Consider the following 19276-nt stretch of genomic DNA (forward strand, 5'->3'; position numbering starts at 1 on the left):
GGTTGGAATCTAAGTGTTCTTTGCCCAGTCCACAAGGAGGGGGATACTGCAAAATGCACCAACTATCGTGGAATCAGCCTTCTTAATATCGCATATAAGGTCCTTTGCAGTGTATTGTGCGAAAGATTGAAGCCCAACATGAACCAGCTAATTGGACCTTATCAGTGCGGCTTCAAACCTGGTAAATCCACCATCGATCAGATTTTCACAATGCGCCAAATCTTGGAAAAAACCCGTGAAAAGAGAATCGACACACATCACCTCTTCGTCGAGTTTAAAGCCGCCTTCGACAGCACGAAAAGGAGCTGCCTATATGCCGATATGTCTGAATTTGGTTTCCCCGCAAAACTTATACGGCTGTGCAAAATGACGTCGAGCAACACCATCAGCTCAGTCAGAACTGGGAAGGACCTCTCCGAGCCGTTTGAAACTAAACGAGGTTTCATTTGATGCTGGAGAAAATTATACCAGCTGCAGTACTTAACCGCACTGGAACAATATACTATAAAAGCGTGCAATTACTGGCATATGCTGATGACATTGATATCATCGGCTTAAACACCCGCGCTGTTAGTTCTGCTTACTCCAAACTGGAAAAAGAAGCGGTAAAGATGGGTTTGATGGTGAATAAGGACAAAACGAAGTACCTGATGTGATCGAGCAAAGAGTCAGCACATACGCGCCTTGGCAACCACGCTACTGTTGGCAGCCATAAATTCGAAATATTACTGCTGAACCCTTTCTCCAAACTAAAGTTAAGTGGTTCTTATAGCGCATAATCTTTCTCCGCATATCGATCCTGATGTCATGGTCAACTAAAAAGTCCACTCCCAATATGACTTCATCAACAATCTCCGCCACAATGAATTTGTGTAGAACCATGACCTTTCCAATTAATACCTCACATACCACTTCTCCTTGAACTTGGTTATACTCGCCAGTGACCGTACGCAACCTTGCTCCAGGTAACCTTTTAACTCTCCTGTTGACCAAGTCAGATCGAATTAAGGAATGAGATGCGCCCGTATCTGCAGTGAGTACACGCTCCTTGCCATCCAGCTTTCCATCGACGGGAAGACTGCTCGATTTTCTACCAATTTGCGACACAGATATCACAGGACATTCAACAGCCGGGACAAGTTTTCGTTCTTTACATCCGACACACTCTTGCTCATTTTCGCCAGCTTTGCGTTTACGGCCACCCACATTGTTGGAACTATCAGGACCAAGATCGCAATGACGTGCAATGTGACCGGACTTCCAGCATTTTAAGCATTTGATAACTTTTTCACTCCGCTTTTGCGATCCTTTCAGCGCCTCCAATATTGTGTCTACCCACTCTGGCCTTTCTACTTCCACACGGCGTGCTTTGAAAACTGGCTTACACAGAAGCGACGCTGTTTCCTGAGTCAGTGCGTGGGATACCGTTTCAGCAAATGTTAGTTTTGGATTCGCATATGTAGCCCGCTTCGTTTCCACATCTCGTATGCCATTTATGAAGCTCTGGATGTTTACCCTTTCAGTTTATTCCACGGGTGCGTCCGCATTTGCAAGATGAGCCAATCTTTCAATATCTGAAGCAAACTCCTGCAATGTTTCATTTGCTGTTTGGTAGCGGTTTTGCAACTCAATTTGGAATATCTGTTTTCTATGCTCGTTTCCATAACGTCGTTCTACAGTAGCCATCAAAGCTTCATAACTGTTCCGTTCGTACTCTGGAATCGGATGTAAGATTTCGGCAGCTGGTCCTTTCAATGCTACGAAGAGTGCGGCAACTTCATCTTCCACATTCCAGTTGTTCACTGCTGCGGTCTTCTCAAACTGTAGCTTAAAGACCTGGAAAGGAACAGAACCGTCAAAGGATGGTGTCTTTACCTTCGGATTGCGATTTATTTGCAACTCCTGTATACGACCTCTCAAAGCTTCTATCTCGGCATCCATTTTGTCCTCGAGCTGTACAATTTTTGTATTCTGTGCTTCTAACTGCGAAGACATTTGTGCCACCTGCAATGATAAGCGCTCCTCTTGTGCTTCCATCTTAGATGTAATCTGTGTCGACATTTCTGAAATACGCGTTTCTTGTGCTTCAATCTTCGATGTTATTTCTGAACACATTTCTGCAATACGTGTCTTCCGTTCTTCCATCTTGGATGTTATACGTGTCTCCTGTGCTTCCATCTTGGATGTTAAACGTGTCTCTTGCGATTCCAGTTGAGAAGCCACTGGCGATGTTTGAGCAGATATTGCACCCAAAATCATGTTCAAGTCTGTGCTCGTAATTGTCTGCGTAACTGTCTCTTCCATTTTTGTTGTTTCCTCGCCATCAAGATGAAAGACATACTCTTCCACGTCAATTCCTTCTAATTCCATTGCCTGTCGTAGTCTTGCCTGAAGTTCGAGTTTATTGCCGGTTGTATTTAATCCACGGGCTTCCAACTCCTTTTTCAGTTGCTGGATCCTTAATTCACTTAACTTCGCCATGTCCTTGTTGTGCTTTGCAATTTATTCAACAATTGCTCTTCTGACACCAATTGTAACGAATTTACTTGCAAATCCTCTTATTTGCCCTTCTGCTAAGTTCGAATCACTAAACTGTTGAATAAATAACTCCAATATTTAATAATGGAAAAATGGTCTTTATTAAAGTACTTCACAATAACACTTATACTTTGCAACTAGCTGGCTTAATAACCAAACTGATTGATAGCTCAAATGAAACTCTACTATTGCCCGCCAGATTGCGTGCTTAATCAATAACTGCTTGATAGCTCAACTCAAACTGAATTCCAGCGCCTCTACATTTGCTGCCTTTTATACTCTCTAATTTCAACGTTGCATCTTCTAGGCGCTTCCATTTCCAGAATCTTCTAGCCCATCAGCTCTCAAACTTCTCAGCTGTAACTACAATTGCACGATTTTATAGCTTCTCTCATTGCATACTTTCAGGAGTACCCCAGATATATGCATGTGTTTGTGCATTGACTCTCCGCTGCTCGTATACGTATATGGTACATATGTGTAGACGCAATTATTGTTTCGTTTATGTAGATACATAATGATTGAATTATTTATGTGAATTCACGTCACTGCTTTGCATCGGCTTAGAGATAGCAGCTCCCCTTAGTTTTACTAATATTCGTAACAATATTTTTTCTTCAAATAAACGGAAATTAATCTTAGAATTTTAAAAGCACTCCTTGTGCAATACATAAATCACAAATTGATTAAATTATCAGCCTTTAAATAAAAATTAATGATTATCACATTCCATAAAACAAAACAGCTGCAAAAACAAAACTTAAATTTTGATTCCTTTAGAAAAAAACAATTTTGAATTCATTTTCGCAAAGCAAAAAGGATACAGAGGTTACCACTAATGAACTTAAACGGGTAAGAATGCAGTTTAACAGTTTTAGCTATGGAGAAAATGTTTATGCCAAATGTCGTTCGGAATGGGAGATATTCGTGCCACTTATGGCATTAAAAATATTCTGGAAAGATTAACAAAAAGAGGGGTGGGTCACGCCCATTTTCAAGATTTGTTAAGTTTTCTTCTTAGCTCAACGATACCACTACTGTGGTAGAATATCAGTCAAATGTATTTAAATACCGCGTGGTCTTTAACCAATTTTGATTATCTTCACTCAGTTTATATAATTTGGCGAGGATTGTGCCTCTGCTTGTTAAACTGCAAAGTTTTCATCTTCTAAATGTGAGTGATGCCAAGCCCATATTCCAAAATTTTTTAGAATCTATATTTTGCGTCATAAAACCAACCCACTTACCAAAATTTCACTAGCTTAGAGGTATTCGTTTTTGAATTATTTCATTTGTTGCATTTTTCTATATTTTCGATATCGGTTATCGTTCGATTTTGCTCATTTTCAGTGCCAATCTGTTGTGGGTTCCGATACGCCCTTATATCGAATTTGGTGAATACGGACATGGCTTCATCAAACTTTTTTTCCATACTGATAATTTTGATATATAGAAGTCTATATCTATCTCGATTCCTGTATAACTGTACAACCAACTGTTATCCAATCAAAGTTATAATACGCTGTGTAAAAGTACAGCTGGGTATAAAACACAAATCGAAACACTTAAATAAATAAATTACAGTAGATACTAGCGACAATAAAAGAGTATGTTGTGCGTTGCACTATAGTGCGTATACGTGTTAAATAACATACTAAAAAATTCACTACGAAAATTAATTTAATAATAAGTCCCTAATTTTAAAGCTATCCGCGAGAAACTCGAAGTTAAATCCATTTAAACTGGCAACCACCTTTGCCATATCTAAAATTCTTTCCCCAAAGTAAAGGGAACGAATTTTGTTATATATCGGACATGTGCCAATAAAGTGAAAAAAGTCTTCTGGCTCCTGCAAGTTACATACTGTGCAAAGTGGATACGATATGTTTTAATAGATTCTTGCCCGGAGAATCAGACTGGCTGCATATACGCTGTAATCATCAGTGAAATACGAAGTCTCCAACGGCATTAGAGCCTGGTAAAGGTCGTGGGTAGTAGACTTTCGAGCCATTTCGAGGAACTTATTTATATTATACTCAGCTAAGCGTTCTAAGAGCGAGGAGGTGAAGGTCTGTATATTAGCTGGTGGTGGCAATTGCATAATGAAAGGTAGATTGACGGTGTTAGCAAGTTCTTTCCAAGTGTTTATCCAGAAAATCCCCAGGTTGGCAGAGTCCTCTTCTGTCATGTGATAGACTAAAGCAACGAGCGATAGGAGCATGTGCAGGCGAAGCGTATGAAATATAGGGGCTACAAGCCTGTTTTCAGATGCAGCATGTAGTTTAGCGTTTTAGAGGGAAGGAAGATCGGTTTCTTTATGAAACACCTAAGAAGTTTCTCAACTTGGTCGAATTCGTTAACCCACCATACCTGCGCGCCGTAAAACATAATGGACCAAATGATGTTTTCTAAAATCCAACTGATAATTCTAAAATTCAAACTGCGCTTTCAAAATTCCTACAGACAGTTCTAAATTCAAACTGACGCTTTCGAGTATCCAATTGAGAATTACTAAGTCAAACTGACGCTTTTGAAACTGACTATTTTAAAATCTAATTAACCCTTTCTAAAGCCCGTCTGGAAATGGTGTAGTTTTAAACTGACAAATTTCAAAATAGTGCATACTTGCGAATATCATCATTAATTGTCTCTTAAGGCCCAAACACATTCGACTTTTGCGTCGTTTTGGTTCTGGCGTTACTTTTAAATTACGCACGTTGAAAGTTTCCCTGCCAGAATGAACACAAAAGAAATAATTCATTTTGATTTTTTTTCGTGATGAATGAAAATAACAAATTTCATTCATTAAAAAAAAATGTTTAATGGAAATAGTTTTTCCAAATCTGAAACCTCCATAAAAACCTACTGGCAACGCAAGTAAAAATGTAAGTTTTTGAATTGTGTTGCTTTGGCGTTAACGTTGCGTTGTCTGTGAATTTAGAACATACGTGTGTGGTCCCGAAGGTTTTGGGGAGTGTTATCGATGTTGATGGCCCTTTGCCGGATGATATAGATACGGTACGTTCCAGTAGTAAGCACCATTAGGGTACAAGCCTGACTCTCCCGGTAACGATTTAATATGACCACATTGAACCTTCTAGGCCATCCCGCCCACTCCTAGATCCATGAGGAATTTGGGGTCGTCAGAACCTCGGCTGCTAAAGAAACAGAATTGGCAACGGGAAGTTTCAAATTGCGCTGGCAACCCTTTGAAAGGATTGCGCCACACCACCAATTTATTATTTAGAGATTTTCGTCGTATCTTATGACAGGAATACCTGCCGCGGGTATATTTTAAGTCCTCTAACCCGCTGGGGTAGTATGCGGTCTTCGGTTGCGCTTTCAAAAAATAACAGCCGATGCAACACTGGCTACGCGATCCACATAATACTTCTCTGCATGGGAATAATAATAATAATAATAATTTGCCAATAATATAGTATTCTGCACTTACTCTTCATTAGGTAGCTGTAATTTTGGAAATATTAAATTTAATTGAAAGATTTTGAATTTCTGGATTTTGCTTCTGGATTCCGGTTTTGGGAATTCTTTTTAAGTTGAAGATTTTTGGTTGAAGATCGTATTTTTGGGGATTCTGAGCCTCTTCCACCGTAAGTACCAGAGAAAGCGTGCAAATCTCCACGCATGGTGATGACCCGGAGCGCAAAATTGACCGAATTAGTGTTCCCCCAACCAACTATGCCGAAATATAAAAATATACCGGTTGGAAACGAATTCTCAGGCTCTTTGGATTCTGTGTATAATATAGTTGTCTGCAGACTAGCAGCTAAAGTTTTAATACGTGATCCAAACTTGCCAAGCGATTGTCTATCCTCAGTTCAGAAATAATACTGGATTATCCGTTGTTCACGCGCTAAAGGTATGTTACTTATGTTTTCTTACGTTTGTATCGCATCATCAGTTGTCTCCCAACAACACTGAAGATAGATATAGATTAGACAACAATACCCCTTCTTTAATCTCTCATTTGGAGCACGACCTAGAAACACTGGAGAAACGTGGCATTCTCAAAAGTAATGGGCTTTAGTTATAAATATAAAAAATTATAACTCTCTAATCGATTTCTAATGTGCTTCTCTGATAGAATTCTAATGATAAATAATTGGGCATTAGTTCTCTAATGATTCTGAACTCGATTACTTGTGTAGTTTTCTAGCATTTTTCTGGGGGTAGAGATTACGTGCCTAACAAATTTCTCTAACGTTATGGACTGTGTTTTCTAGGTTATCCCATGTTTTTGATAAACCGTTGCGAAGTTATGTATGTATTTATGCATATTTAAAACAATTTAGACTTAGACGCTAATTTTTGTTCATTATACTCAGTTGAGCAGAGCTCACAGAGTATATTAACTTTGATTGGATAACGGTTGGTTGTACAGGTATGAAGGAATCGAGATAGATATAGACTTTCATATATCAAAATCATCAGTATCGAAAAAAAATTCGATTGAGCCATGTCCGTCCGTCTGTCCGTTAACACGATAACTTGAGTAAATTTTGAGGTATCTTGATGAAATTTGGTATGTAGATTCTCTAGAGGATTCTGTAGAGACTCTTCTCAGATCGCTATTTAAAATGAACGATATCGGACTATAACCACGCCCACTTTTTCGATATCGAAAATTTCGAAAAACCGAAAAAATGCGATAGTTCATTGCCAAAGGCGGTTAAAGCGATGAAACTTGGTAGATGGGTTGACGTTATGACGCAGAATAGAAAATTAGTAAGATTTTGGACAGTGGGCGTGGCACCGCCCACTTTTACAAGAAGGTAATTTAAAAGTTTTGCAAGCTGTAATTTGATTTGAAGATATCATGATGAAATTTGGCAAGCACGTTACTACTATTACTATATATGTGCTAAATAAAAATTAGCAAAATTGGATGAAGAACACGCCCACTTTTTAAAAAAAATATTTTTAAAATTCAAATTTTAACAAAAAATTTAATATCTTTACTGTATATAAGTAAATTAAGTCAAAATTCAACTCCAGTAATGATATGATGCAACAAAATACAAAAATAAAAGAAAATTTCAAAATAGGCGTGGCTCCGCCCATTTTCATTTAGTTTGTCTAGAATACTTTTAATGCCATAAGTCGAACAAAAAATTACCAATCCTTCTCAAATTTGGTAGGGGCATAGATTCTATGACGGTAACTGTTCTCTGTGAAAATTGGCGAAATCGGTGGAAGCCACGCCCAGTTTTTATATACAGTCCACCGTTTGTCCTTCCGCTCGGCCGTTAACACAATAACTTGAGCAAAAACCGATATATCTTTACTAAACTTAGCCCACGTACTTATCTGAACTCACTTTATCTTGGTAAAAAAAATGGCCGAAATCCGACCATAACCACGCCCACTTTATCGATATCGAAAATTACGAAAAATGAAAAAAATGCCATAATTCTATACCAAATACGAAAAAAGGGATGAAACATGGTAACTGGATTGGTTTATTGACGCAAAATATAACTTTGGAAAAAACTTTGTAAAATGGGTGTGACACCTACCATATTAAGTAGAAGAAAATGAAAAAGTTCTACAAGCCGAAATAAACAGCCCTTGGAATCTTGGCAGGAATACTGTTAGTGGTATTGCATATATAAATAAATTAGCAGTACCCGACAGATGATTTTCTGGATCACCTGGTCCACATTTTGGTCGATATCGCGAGAACGCCTTCACATATACATCTAAGGGCCACTCGCTTTTAAAACCCTCATTAATACCTTTAATTTGATATCCGTATCGTACAAACACATTCTAGAGTCACCCCTGGCCCACCCTAATGGCGATATCTCGAAAAGGCGTCCACCTATAGACCTAATTCCCACTCCCTCTTAAAATGCTCGAAAAGGCGTCCACCTATAGACCTAATGTTCACTCCCTCTTAAAATGCTCAGTAACACCTTTCGTTTGATATCCATATCGTACAAACATTCTAGAGTCACCCCTGGCCCACCCTAATGACGATATCTCGAAAAGGCGTCCACCTATAGACCTAATGCCCACTCCCTCTTAAAATGCTCAGTAACACCTTTCGTTTGATACCCATATCGTACAAACATTCTAGAGTCACCCCTGGCCCACCCTAATGGCGATATCTCGAAAAGGCGTCCACCTATAGACCTAATGCCCACTCCCTCTTAAAATGCTCAGTAACACCTTTCGTTTGATACCCATATCGTACAAACATTCTAGAGTCACCCTTGGTCCACCTTTATGGCGATATCTCGAAAAGGCGTCCACCTATAGAACTAAGGATTACTCCCTTTTAAAATACTCATTACCACCTTTCATTTGATACCCAAATCGTACAAACACATTCTAGAGTCACCCTGGCCCACCCTAATGGCGATATCTCGAAAAGGCGTCCACCTATAGACCTAATGCCCACTCCCTCTTAAAATCCTCAGTAACACCTTTCGTTTGATACCCATATCGTACAAACACATTCTAGAGCCACCCCCGGCCCACCCTAATGACGATATCTCGAAAAGGTGTCCACCTATAGACCTCATGCCCACTCACTCTTAAAATGCTCAGTACCACCTTTCGTTTGATACCCATATCGTACAAACATTCTAGAGTCACCCTTGGTCCACCTTTATGGCGATATCTCGAAAAGGCGTCCACCTATAGAACTAAGGATTACTCCCTTTTAAAATACTCATTACCACCTTTCATTTGATACCCAAATCGTACAAACACATTCTAGAGTCACCCCTGGCCCACCCTAATGGCGATATCTCGAAAAGGCGTCCACCTATAGACCTAATGCCCACTCCCTCTTAAAATGCTCAGTAACACCTTTCGTTTGATACCCATATCGTACAAACATTCTAGAGTCACCCTTGGTCCACCTTTATGGCGATATCTCGAAAAGGCGTCCACCTATAGAACTAAGGATTACTCCCTTTTAAAATACTCATTACCACCTTTCATTTGATACCCAAATCGTACAAACACATTCTAGAGTCACCCTGGCCCACCCTAATGGCGATATCTCGAAAAGGCGTCCACCTATAGACCTAATGCCCACTCCCTCTTAAAATCCTCAGTAACACCTTTCGTTTCATACCCATATCGTACAAACACATTCTAGAGCCACCCCTGGCCCACCCTAATGACGATATCTCGAAAAGGTGTCCACCTATAGACCTCATGCCCACTCCCTCTTAAAATGCTCAGTACCACCTTTCGTTTGATACCCATATCGTACAAACATTCTAGAGTCACCCTTGGTCCACCTTTATGGCGATATCTCGAAAAGGCGTCCACCTATAGAACTAAGGATTACTCCCTTTTAAAATACTCATTACCACCTTTCGTTTGATACCCATATCGTACGAACATTCTAGAGTCACCCCTGGCCCACCCTAATGGCGATATCTCGAAAAGGGGTCCACCTATAGACTTAATGCCCACTCCCTCTTAAAATCCTCAGTAACACCTTTCGTTTGATACCCATATCGTACAAACACATTCTAGAGTCACCCCTGGCCCACCCTAATGACGATATCTCGAAAAGGCGTCCACCTATAGACCTCATGCCCACTCCCTCTTAAAATGCTCAGTAACACCTTTCGTTTGATACCCATATCGTACAAACATTCTAGAGTCACCCCTGGCCCACCCTAATGGCGATATCTCGAAACGGCGTCCACCTATAGACCTAATGCCCACTCCCTCTTTAAATGCTCAGTAACACCTTTCGTTTGATACCCATATCGTACAAACACATTCTAGAGTCACCCCTGGCCCACCCTAATGACGATATCTCGAAAAGGCGTCCACCTATAGACCTCATGCCCACTCCCTCTTAAAATGCTCAGTAACACCTTTCGTTTGATACCCATATCGTACAAACATTCTAGAGTCACCCTTGGTCCACCTTTATGGCGATATCTCGAAAAGGCGTCCACCTATAGAACTAAGAATTACTCCCTTTTAAAATACTCATTACCATCTTTCATTTGATACCCATATCATACAAACACATTCTAGAGTCACCCCTGGCCCACCCTAATGGCGACATTTCGAAAAGGCGTCCACCTATAGACCTAATGCCCACTCCCTCTTAAAATGCTCAGTAACACTTTTCGTTTGATACCCATATCGTACAAACATTCTAGAGTCACCCCTGGCCCACCCTAATGGCGATATCTCGAAAAGGCGTCCACCTATAGACCTAATGCCCACTCCCTCTTAAAATGCTCAGTAACACCTTTCATTTGATTCCCATATCGTACAAACACATTCTAGAGTCACCCCTGGTCCACCCTAATGGCGATATCTCGAAAAGGCGTCCACCTATAGACCTAATGCCCACTCCCTCTTAAAATGCTCAGTAACACCTTTCGTTTGATACCCATGTCGTACAAACCTTCTAGGGTCACCCCTGGTCCACCTTTATGGCGATATATCGAAAGGGCATCCACCTATGGAACTAAGGATCACTCCTTTTCAAAATACTCATTAACAGCTTTCATTTGATACCCATATCGTACAAACATATTCTAGAGTCAACCCTGGTCCACCTTTATGGCGATTTATCGAAAAGGCGTTCACCTATAGAACTAAAGCCCATTCCCTTTTAAAATACTCATTACCACCTTTCATTTGATACCCATATCGTACAAACACATTCTAGAGTCACCTCTGGTCCACCTTAATGGCGATATCTCGAAAAGGCGTCCACCGATAGACCAAAGGCCCACTCCCTCTTAAAATGCTCAGTAACACCTTTCATTTGATACCCATATCGTACAAATAAATTCTAGAGTCAGCCTGGTCCACCTTTATGGCGATATCCCTAAATGGCGTCCATCCATAGAACTATGGCCTACTCTCTCTTAAAATACTCTTTTAATACCTTCCATTTGATACACATGTCATACAACCACATTCCAGGGTTACCCTAGGTTCATTTTCCTACATGGTGATCTTCTTTATTTTGTCTCCATAGCTCTCAACTGAGTATGTAATGTTCGGTTACACCCGAATTTAGCCTTCCTTACTTGTTTTATATATTTTTGTTCATTTTATATTTTTTTGTTTATACATATGTATGTATGTTTAGGTTTAAAAGTTGTTGAAAAGTCAAATGCAAATTTTTTATTTATCACCAACTTAGCGAGCACTCGGTTATCCGCCGATCTTATTTAATTTCTCTTATCTTATCTCATTAACGTTAAAATAAGAGCTTTGATAATAATTAGATGTGAATATTTGTATGTCGCAAAATTACACTGTGCAACAAATTTAAATCTTTTGTTTGATACAGATTAACCATTTTCGTTTTTAAGCACTACACATAATTTTTCTTGAATATTGTTATACCTGATGGAGTACTCGGCACGGTTGCCACTTTGGTCCATTTGGGCCAAACATGGTCCTTTCCAACCCCATTTGGTCCGCTGGTCCCTTTTTTCCAATTTTGGGACTTTTTAGGCTAACCTAACTTAGGCTGTAATCAAGATTGTTTGTTTTCAATGAGGAAAAAATGTTCAACACTGCCCACAAAATTTTCCACACCTTCATTAACCCTTATATAATTTACAATTAATCCCAATGGATTTCTTACAAAAAAATGCTTTCATTAAAATGTAGCCGAACGATGGCACTTCACCTAGCAAAAAGTTTAGAAAAGTCTTGATCTTGAAGCAAACCAAACCCCCAAAACCCTCCCCCAGCGGCCGGGCCTGATGCAAGCAAATCGATAGGTAATGAGAGTTTGTGAAGCAATATATCGACATGCCAAACAAATAGTGCCCCTAACAAATTTTCACAAAGAAATCCTATGTAAAAATTTTGAGAGTGTTACCTTTCGTTTGGGATATCGATTTTTAAATTTTTCTCACACAGCACAAAACAAATTGTTGAGTTTTAGAAATTCGAAGGCTATTATGTTCTTCCCACTGCGATGCGTCTATATTTTCTATTTTTGTGTCTGGAAGTTAATATCATTTATACTATACAACTGTCAAATTCAATATCAGTTAGAAAATTAAAAGTTTCTCTATATGTCCGACCGAAAGAGTTCAATCAAAAAAATTTAGTGTGCTGATATAATTCCATCAATATGAAGCACCATTTGAGTAATTTTGCGTACAATTAAAATTGGGCATAATTAGAATACTAAGTATCTTAACACAAGAAATATTTTTATTGCAAGTAAGGCAGGAATATTTTTGGAAAGCGCTAATTTAACAAATGCTCAACGTAGATCTGATATAAACATTTTGTGCCAAATTATTCCCGTTGGAGAGCAGAACCCCAGAAACTTTAATAATAACATTGTTAATAATAACTAATTTCTGGTACCTCGTCAAATGGAATTTCGACCATTACTACACAGTTCAAACTTTTAAGAATTTTTAAAAGTAAATCTGAGGACTGAGATTCAATTAATCTTAGTTTTGAAATGTAAATTTTTCTCTAACACAAATTATATGGAAAAAATGTACATTTCAATACTCGTAATTACTGAACCTAGGCCATAGATAGGAAAATTGAAGCGTGATGCTGCACTGGTAAACGGAAGAGTGAAGAATTAAACTAAAAAAAAAAAAAGAACACCCAGCTATTTGAAACAATTTTTTTAACTTTTAGACTGATTTTATAATAAAATTTAAATTTAGTTTAAATAAGATTTTAAAGTATATAAAATAGAACTAGTTTGGCTTGCGGCACGGGTTTTCCCCTAAGGGTTTTCGTTAAAACAATTAGTTATATAAAGCTTTTTGTTAGAATGAAAGTGTGTGTGACTTTGTACTTTACCACAACCTGAAATTAAAGATTTACAAAGAATACGCCACATTCGTTAATTGCCGAATCGTTTGTAAGCCAATTAAAACTACAAAAATTTGGTCCATTTCTTTGAAATTTGGCCCTTTTTTTAGATGAATTTTGGCCCCAAATAAAAACATGGTGTGGCAACCGTGGTCCTTGGCCCATATTTATAAACTCTTGATGAGTTACAGCACCTTTCATATGTTAACCGGCTACGCGTTCCACAGTGGATCAGAAAAATCGTCCTGCTATTGTAACATTTAGCGATCATTATAATATAATATTATGTAGCATCATAACGCAATGAATCCAGACAGGTGAAGACATTAGTACAAAAACAAAAATTTTACTGCCTCATAATTCGATCATGAATTTGAAAGTAGTAGGGTAGTGGTACTATTTTGCTACTTTCTTAACGCTAACGATGTATGTGAAACAGTGTACAGAGAAATGGTAAACTCGATATATTTCCACCTTGGAAGCGGGGACATGAAAGAGAAGAGAAAACAGAGAAAATAGGAAGGAAAAGTAGAGAAAGTTGGAGGGAAGTGGGAAGAGTAAACAAACCAAGAGAAACAGGGAGAGTGAGAGTCAAAGTAAGAATAGGGTAATGGTTTGAGACAGAGTAGTAAAAAGAGGTTAGCAGGAAGAGTAAGAATAACATCAGGATAAGATTAAGAGTAATAGCAATAGTAAAATTTGGATAAGAGCACGAGCAGGGAGAGTAAGAGGAAAAACGCAAAGCTCACGGAAGAATGAAAGGGATAGGGAAGTTCAATGTGCCGATTAAAGTAAACTAAGAAATGTGGAGAGGAAATATGCGATGATGAAAAGAGTTAGCCAGAGGAGAGGCAGGTGGATTGATAGAGAAATTCGGAACCATTTCCGCCGCTGTTTCTAGGAAGATTGTGCGAATAAACAGAATATTAACCCCTCTATAGCGTTTCCTAACTCTGTATATGTGAGTATTCCTTCTAGCTTTGTGGTGAACTCAAATGGGCACCTTTTGTTCTAGCGATTTATCGGGTTCTGCCTTGGTAACAGGCAATAGTAGTAGTAGTGATTTATTTATTTTCTTTCAACTAGTAATTATAAAAGTAAAGAAAAATTAATTAAAACTATAAATATATAAAAATAAATAAAGATTCCAGACAATAATAATAAATGTTGTGTGTCTTAATAACACTTATAACTAAGCAAATCATTTAGGAAAATTCGTTGACAATAAGTTCTCTATACTTAAGGCAATTTCTTATATAGACAAAGAGTGAGTTATAGTTATAACCCTTAAGGATATTTACCACCTTCTGCAGATCTAAAACTTTCTCACCAAAACAATTAAACCGTATGTCTTTATATATAGGACATATCTCAATGAAGTGATGGGTGTCTTCAGCTACACATAAATTGCACATAGGACAGTTTTTGGGAAACAATTTTTAAAACATCGAGCATTAAGATTTAGCAAGCCACCCCTTGCTCGGAAAATCAGACTTATGGCGTACGCAGAATACTCATCCTTAAAATATGTAGAGTACATAGGGAGCAAGTCGGAGTAAAGATCATGTGACGAACTACCGGCATAGTCTGCAAACTCTTTTTGAATTAATTTCTCTAGTAAAATTGGTATGCTCATATTAAGCGATGCGGAAGAAAAGTCAGACAGAGGCACCACACACTTTCGACACTTTCATAAAAGTTTCTCCACTTTTTGACCCAGTACGACCCTTGACTCACTGTCTCCTCTGTTACAATTCTGGGCAGTCTATTTGCTGCCAAAAACTTAAACAGCGCCCAATATAAAGCATGTGAATGCGTAAGGTGTGACTGAATAACGACGATGAACCTGATTCAAGGTGTAACATATAGTTTGGTGTATTAGCTGGTAAAAATTAACTTTTTTAAAAAGAAGCGAAGAAGTTACTCTACGCTTTCAAACTTATCAACACCCCAGACTTGCGCACCATTAAACATAATGGACCTACATGCTGCCTCGAAAATTTTCATCTTATTTGAAATACAAATGCGAGGGTTATTTATGTATTTTGATCAGGTATCCTTTATCGCTGTTTTGACCTCAGCTAGTTTTGCACCGAGATGCTTTGTAAAAGATAGTTTGTAATTCAAGAGAACTCCCAGATACTTTGTATTCATTTATAATCTCAATAAACTTGCTACTATGGAAGCAGAGGTAGAGGGCGGCCCCCACTCCGTTGGAAGGACCAGGTGGAAAACGATTTAAACTCCCTTGGTGTGACCAATTGGCGCCGGTTGGCGGAGCGGAGGAGCGACTGGCGCGCCTTGTTGGACGGCCATAACCGTTTAGACGGTTAAGCGCCAATTAAGTAAGTAAGTAAGCTCTAAAACTGCAGTGTTCAGAAAACTCGAAAATTTTACTGCTCCTGCCATATGGGCCTTGGAATCGCTTGTTTTTACCAAGCCTCTTCTGGGTTAGTAATTTATATTACTTTACAGAGTAAACAGATCGATACGTAATGAATTGGCGCACCACAGGCATATCTTCAAAATTTCACTTAGCTTGCTCTGTATAAGAGCGTTTCAAGTTGAAAATGTGCCCCCCTAGTTCGAATACTTACGAAATTCGCAAAAACTGAAACAATTTATTTTTCAGCACCATGTAAAAACTTACACATCTCTTTGATCATGGATTTGAATGGGCCATATATTATTGTAAATGTTTTCTCTCAGGGCAAAATTCGCCCGAAGAAGTCCTCAGAATGTGTAATTTGCTTTGCTGATATTCAACATGTTTACAAAAACAAACGGGAATATTCAAGTTAAAGTATTTGGTCGTTTTGTTGGTTGCCACTACTTTGTTATGAAAGGTATGAAAAGGAAATTAATGGAAAGGAAAGCGAAGCAAACGAAGGAAAAGGAAATGAAAGGAAAGTAGAGGAAAGGAAAAGATAGAAGAGGAGAGTAGCGGAGAGGAAATAGGAGAGGAGAAAAGAGGAGAGGAAAGGAAGGGAAACGATAAGAAAGCAAAGGTATGTTGCCGTCTGCAGTGGCTAAATTTCAACCAAGGGGCGAACTCTAGTCGGAGTAAGTAATATCAATTATTAATTTAATACTTACCACAGTTCGAAAGTGACAATTGGGAATTATACATAGAAATACATAGAATTATACATGCCGAAAATTGATTTCTTATATTTTTTACCTCCTCATAAGGTAAGTGTTCAAAACTGTTTTTTGTTTTTGTGGGTTGAAAAAGTCCGAGTCAAAAAATTGTCCAACGTAATCCAATGAGATTCCGTCCATACCCATAGATTTTTTATGACGAATCATGCATCCTTTTTCATTTTTCAAAAAAATTTATCCAAATTTTAATTTAATAAGTCCAAAAATAAAAGTTATATCCGGACCTTAATTGTTTAAGGACAGAATAAATATGTGGCTCCATAACTAAGGAACGGCTCATTCAAATGAAACTAATTTTTTATCAATCGATTTCAAGATTTTTATTACTATAACCATGGGCAACTCTCGGAGTACTGTACTTAAACTTTTCCATAGTAAACTTGCGCCTGTTTCTTCGCCATAAAGTTTGATACAATATAGATGTTGCCTTAAAATTTTATAAGCCGCTTCATACTGAACCAAAGATGCTATATGAAAAAATTCGTTTCATTTGAATTTACCGTTTCATAGTTATGGAGCCGGACCTTTATTTTGTCCTTAAAAAATAAAAGTCCAGATTTAAGTTTTATTTTCGGACTTAAAAAATAAAAGTCCGAAATTGATAATTTCTTCCGGAATAAAAATTAACAGTCCCGAAATAATTTTTTTGAAGGATTTTTATCATAAAACAGTTTGGATCTCTTCTGTTTTTATACTCAGTTGAGCAGAGCTCACAGAGTATATTAAGTTTGATTGCATAACGGTTGGTTGTACAGGTATAAAGGAATCGAGATAGATATAGACTTCCATATATCAAAATAATCAGGATCGAAAAAAAATTTGATTGAGCCATGTCCGTCCGTCCGTCCGTCCGTTAACACGATAACTTGAGTAAATTTTGAGGTATCTTGATGCAATTTGGTATGTAGGTTCCTGAGCACTCATCTCAGATCGCTATTTAAAATGAACGATATCGGACTATAACCACGCCCACTTTTTCGATATCGAAAATTTCGAAAAACCGAAAAATAGCAATAATTCATTACCAAAGACAGATAAAGCGATGAAACTTGGTAGGTGAGTTGAACTTATGACGCAGAATAGAAAATTAGTAAAATTTTGGACAATGGGCGTGGCACCGCCCACTTTTAAAAGAAGGTAATTTAAAACTTTTGCAAGCTGTAATTTGGCAGTCGTTGAAGATATCGTGATGAAATTTGGCAGGAACGTTACTCCTATTACTATATGTACGCTTAATAAAAATTAGCAAAATCGGAGAAGGACCACGCCCACTTTTAAAAAAAAATTTTTTTTAAAGTAAAATTTTAACAAAAATTTAATATCTTTGCAGTATATAAGTAAATTATGTCAACATTCAACTCCAGTAATGATATGGTGCAACAAAATACAAAAATAAAAGAAAATTTCAAAATGGGCGTGGCTCCGCCCTTTTTCATTTAATTTGTCTAGGATATTTTTAACGCCATAAGTCAAACAAAAATTAGCCAATCCTTTTGAAATTTGGTAGGGGCATAGATTTTATGACGTTGACTGTTTTATGTGAAAATTGGCGAAATCGGTTGATGCCACGCACAGTTTTTATACACAGTCGTCCGTCTGTCCTTCCGCATGGCCGTTAACACGATAACTTGAGCAAAAATCGACATATTCTTACTGAACTTAGTTCACGTACTTATCTGAACTCACTTTATCTTGGTATGAAAACTGAACGAAATCCGACTATGACCACGCCCACTTTTTCGATATCGAAAATTACGAAAAATGAAAAAAATGCCATAATTCTATACCAAATACGAAAAAAGGGATGAAACATGGTAAGGTAATTGGATTGGTTTATTGACGCGAAATATAACTTTAGAAAAAACTTTGTAAAATGGTTGTGACACCTACCATACTAAGTAGAAGAAAATGAAAAATGTCTGCAGGGCGAAATAAAAAACCCTTGAAATCTTGGCAGGTATTACATATATAAATAAATTAGCGGTATCCAACAGATGATGTTCTGGGTCACCCTGGTCCACATTTTGGTAGATATCTGGAAAACGCCTTTTAAAACTCTCATTAATACCTTTAATTTGAGACCCATATCGTACAAACACATTCTAGAGTCACCCCTGGTCCACCTTTATGGCGATATCTCGAAAACGCGTCCACCTATAGAACTAAGCCCCACGCCCTTTTAAAATACTCATTAACACCTTTCATTTGATACCCATATCGTACAAACATATTCTAAAGTCACCCCTGGTCCACCTTTATGGCGATATCTCGAAAAGGCAAACACCTATAGAACTAAGCCCCACGCCCTTTTAAAATACTCATTAAAACATTTCATTTGATACCCATATCGTACAAACAAAGTCTAGAGTCACCCCTGGTCCACCTTTATTACGATACCTCGAAAAGGCGTCCACCTATAGAACTAAGGCCCACTCCCTTTTAAAATACTCATTAACACCTTTCGTTTGATATCCATATTGCACAAACGCATTCTAGAGTCACCCCTGGTCCACCTTTATGGCGATATCTCGAAACGGCGACCACCTATACAACTACCACCACTCCCTTTTAAAACCCTCATTAATACCTTTAATTTGATACCCATATCGTACAAACAAATTCTAGGGTCACACCTGGTCCACCTTTATAGCGATATCTCGAAACGGCGTCCACCTATGGAACTAAGGATCACTCCCTTTTAAAATACTCATTAACACCTTTCTTTTGATGCCCATATTGTACAAACAAATTCTAG

General features: G+C 38.1%; 1 protein-coding gene across 1 annotated transcript in view; it reads left to right on the forward strand.

Moving 5' to 3' along the window:
- brm (ATP-dependent helicase brm) overlaps window positions 1-19276 on the forward strand; it is a 105611-nt gene that overhangs the window by 36704 nt on the left and 49631 nt on the right. The gene's annotated exons all lie outside the window — the stretch shown is intronic.

Source organism: Eurosta solidaginis, chromosome 5 (assembly GCF_040869045.1).
Source record: "Eurosta solidaginis isolate ZX-2024a chromosome 5, ASM4086904v1, whole genome shotgun sequence".
Taxonomy (NCBI): domain Eukaryota; kingdom Metazoa; phylum Arthropoda; class Insecta; order Diptera; family Tephritidae; genus Eurosta; species Eurosta solidaginis.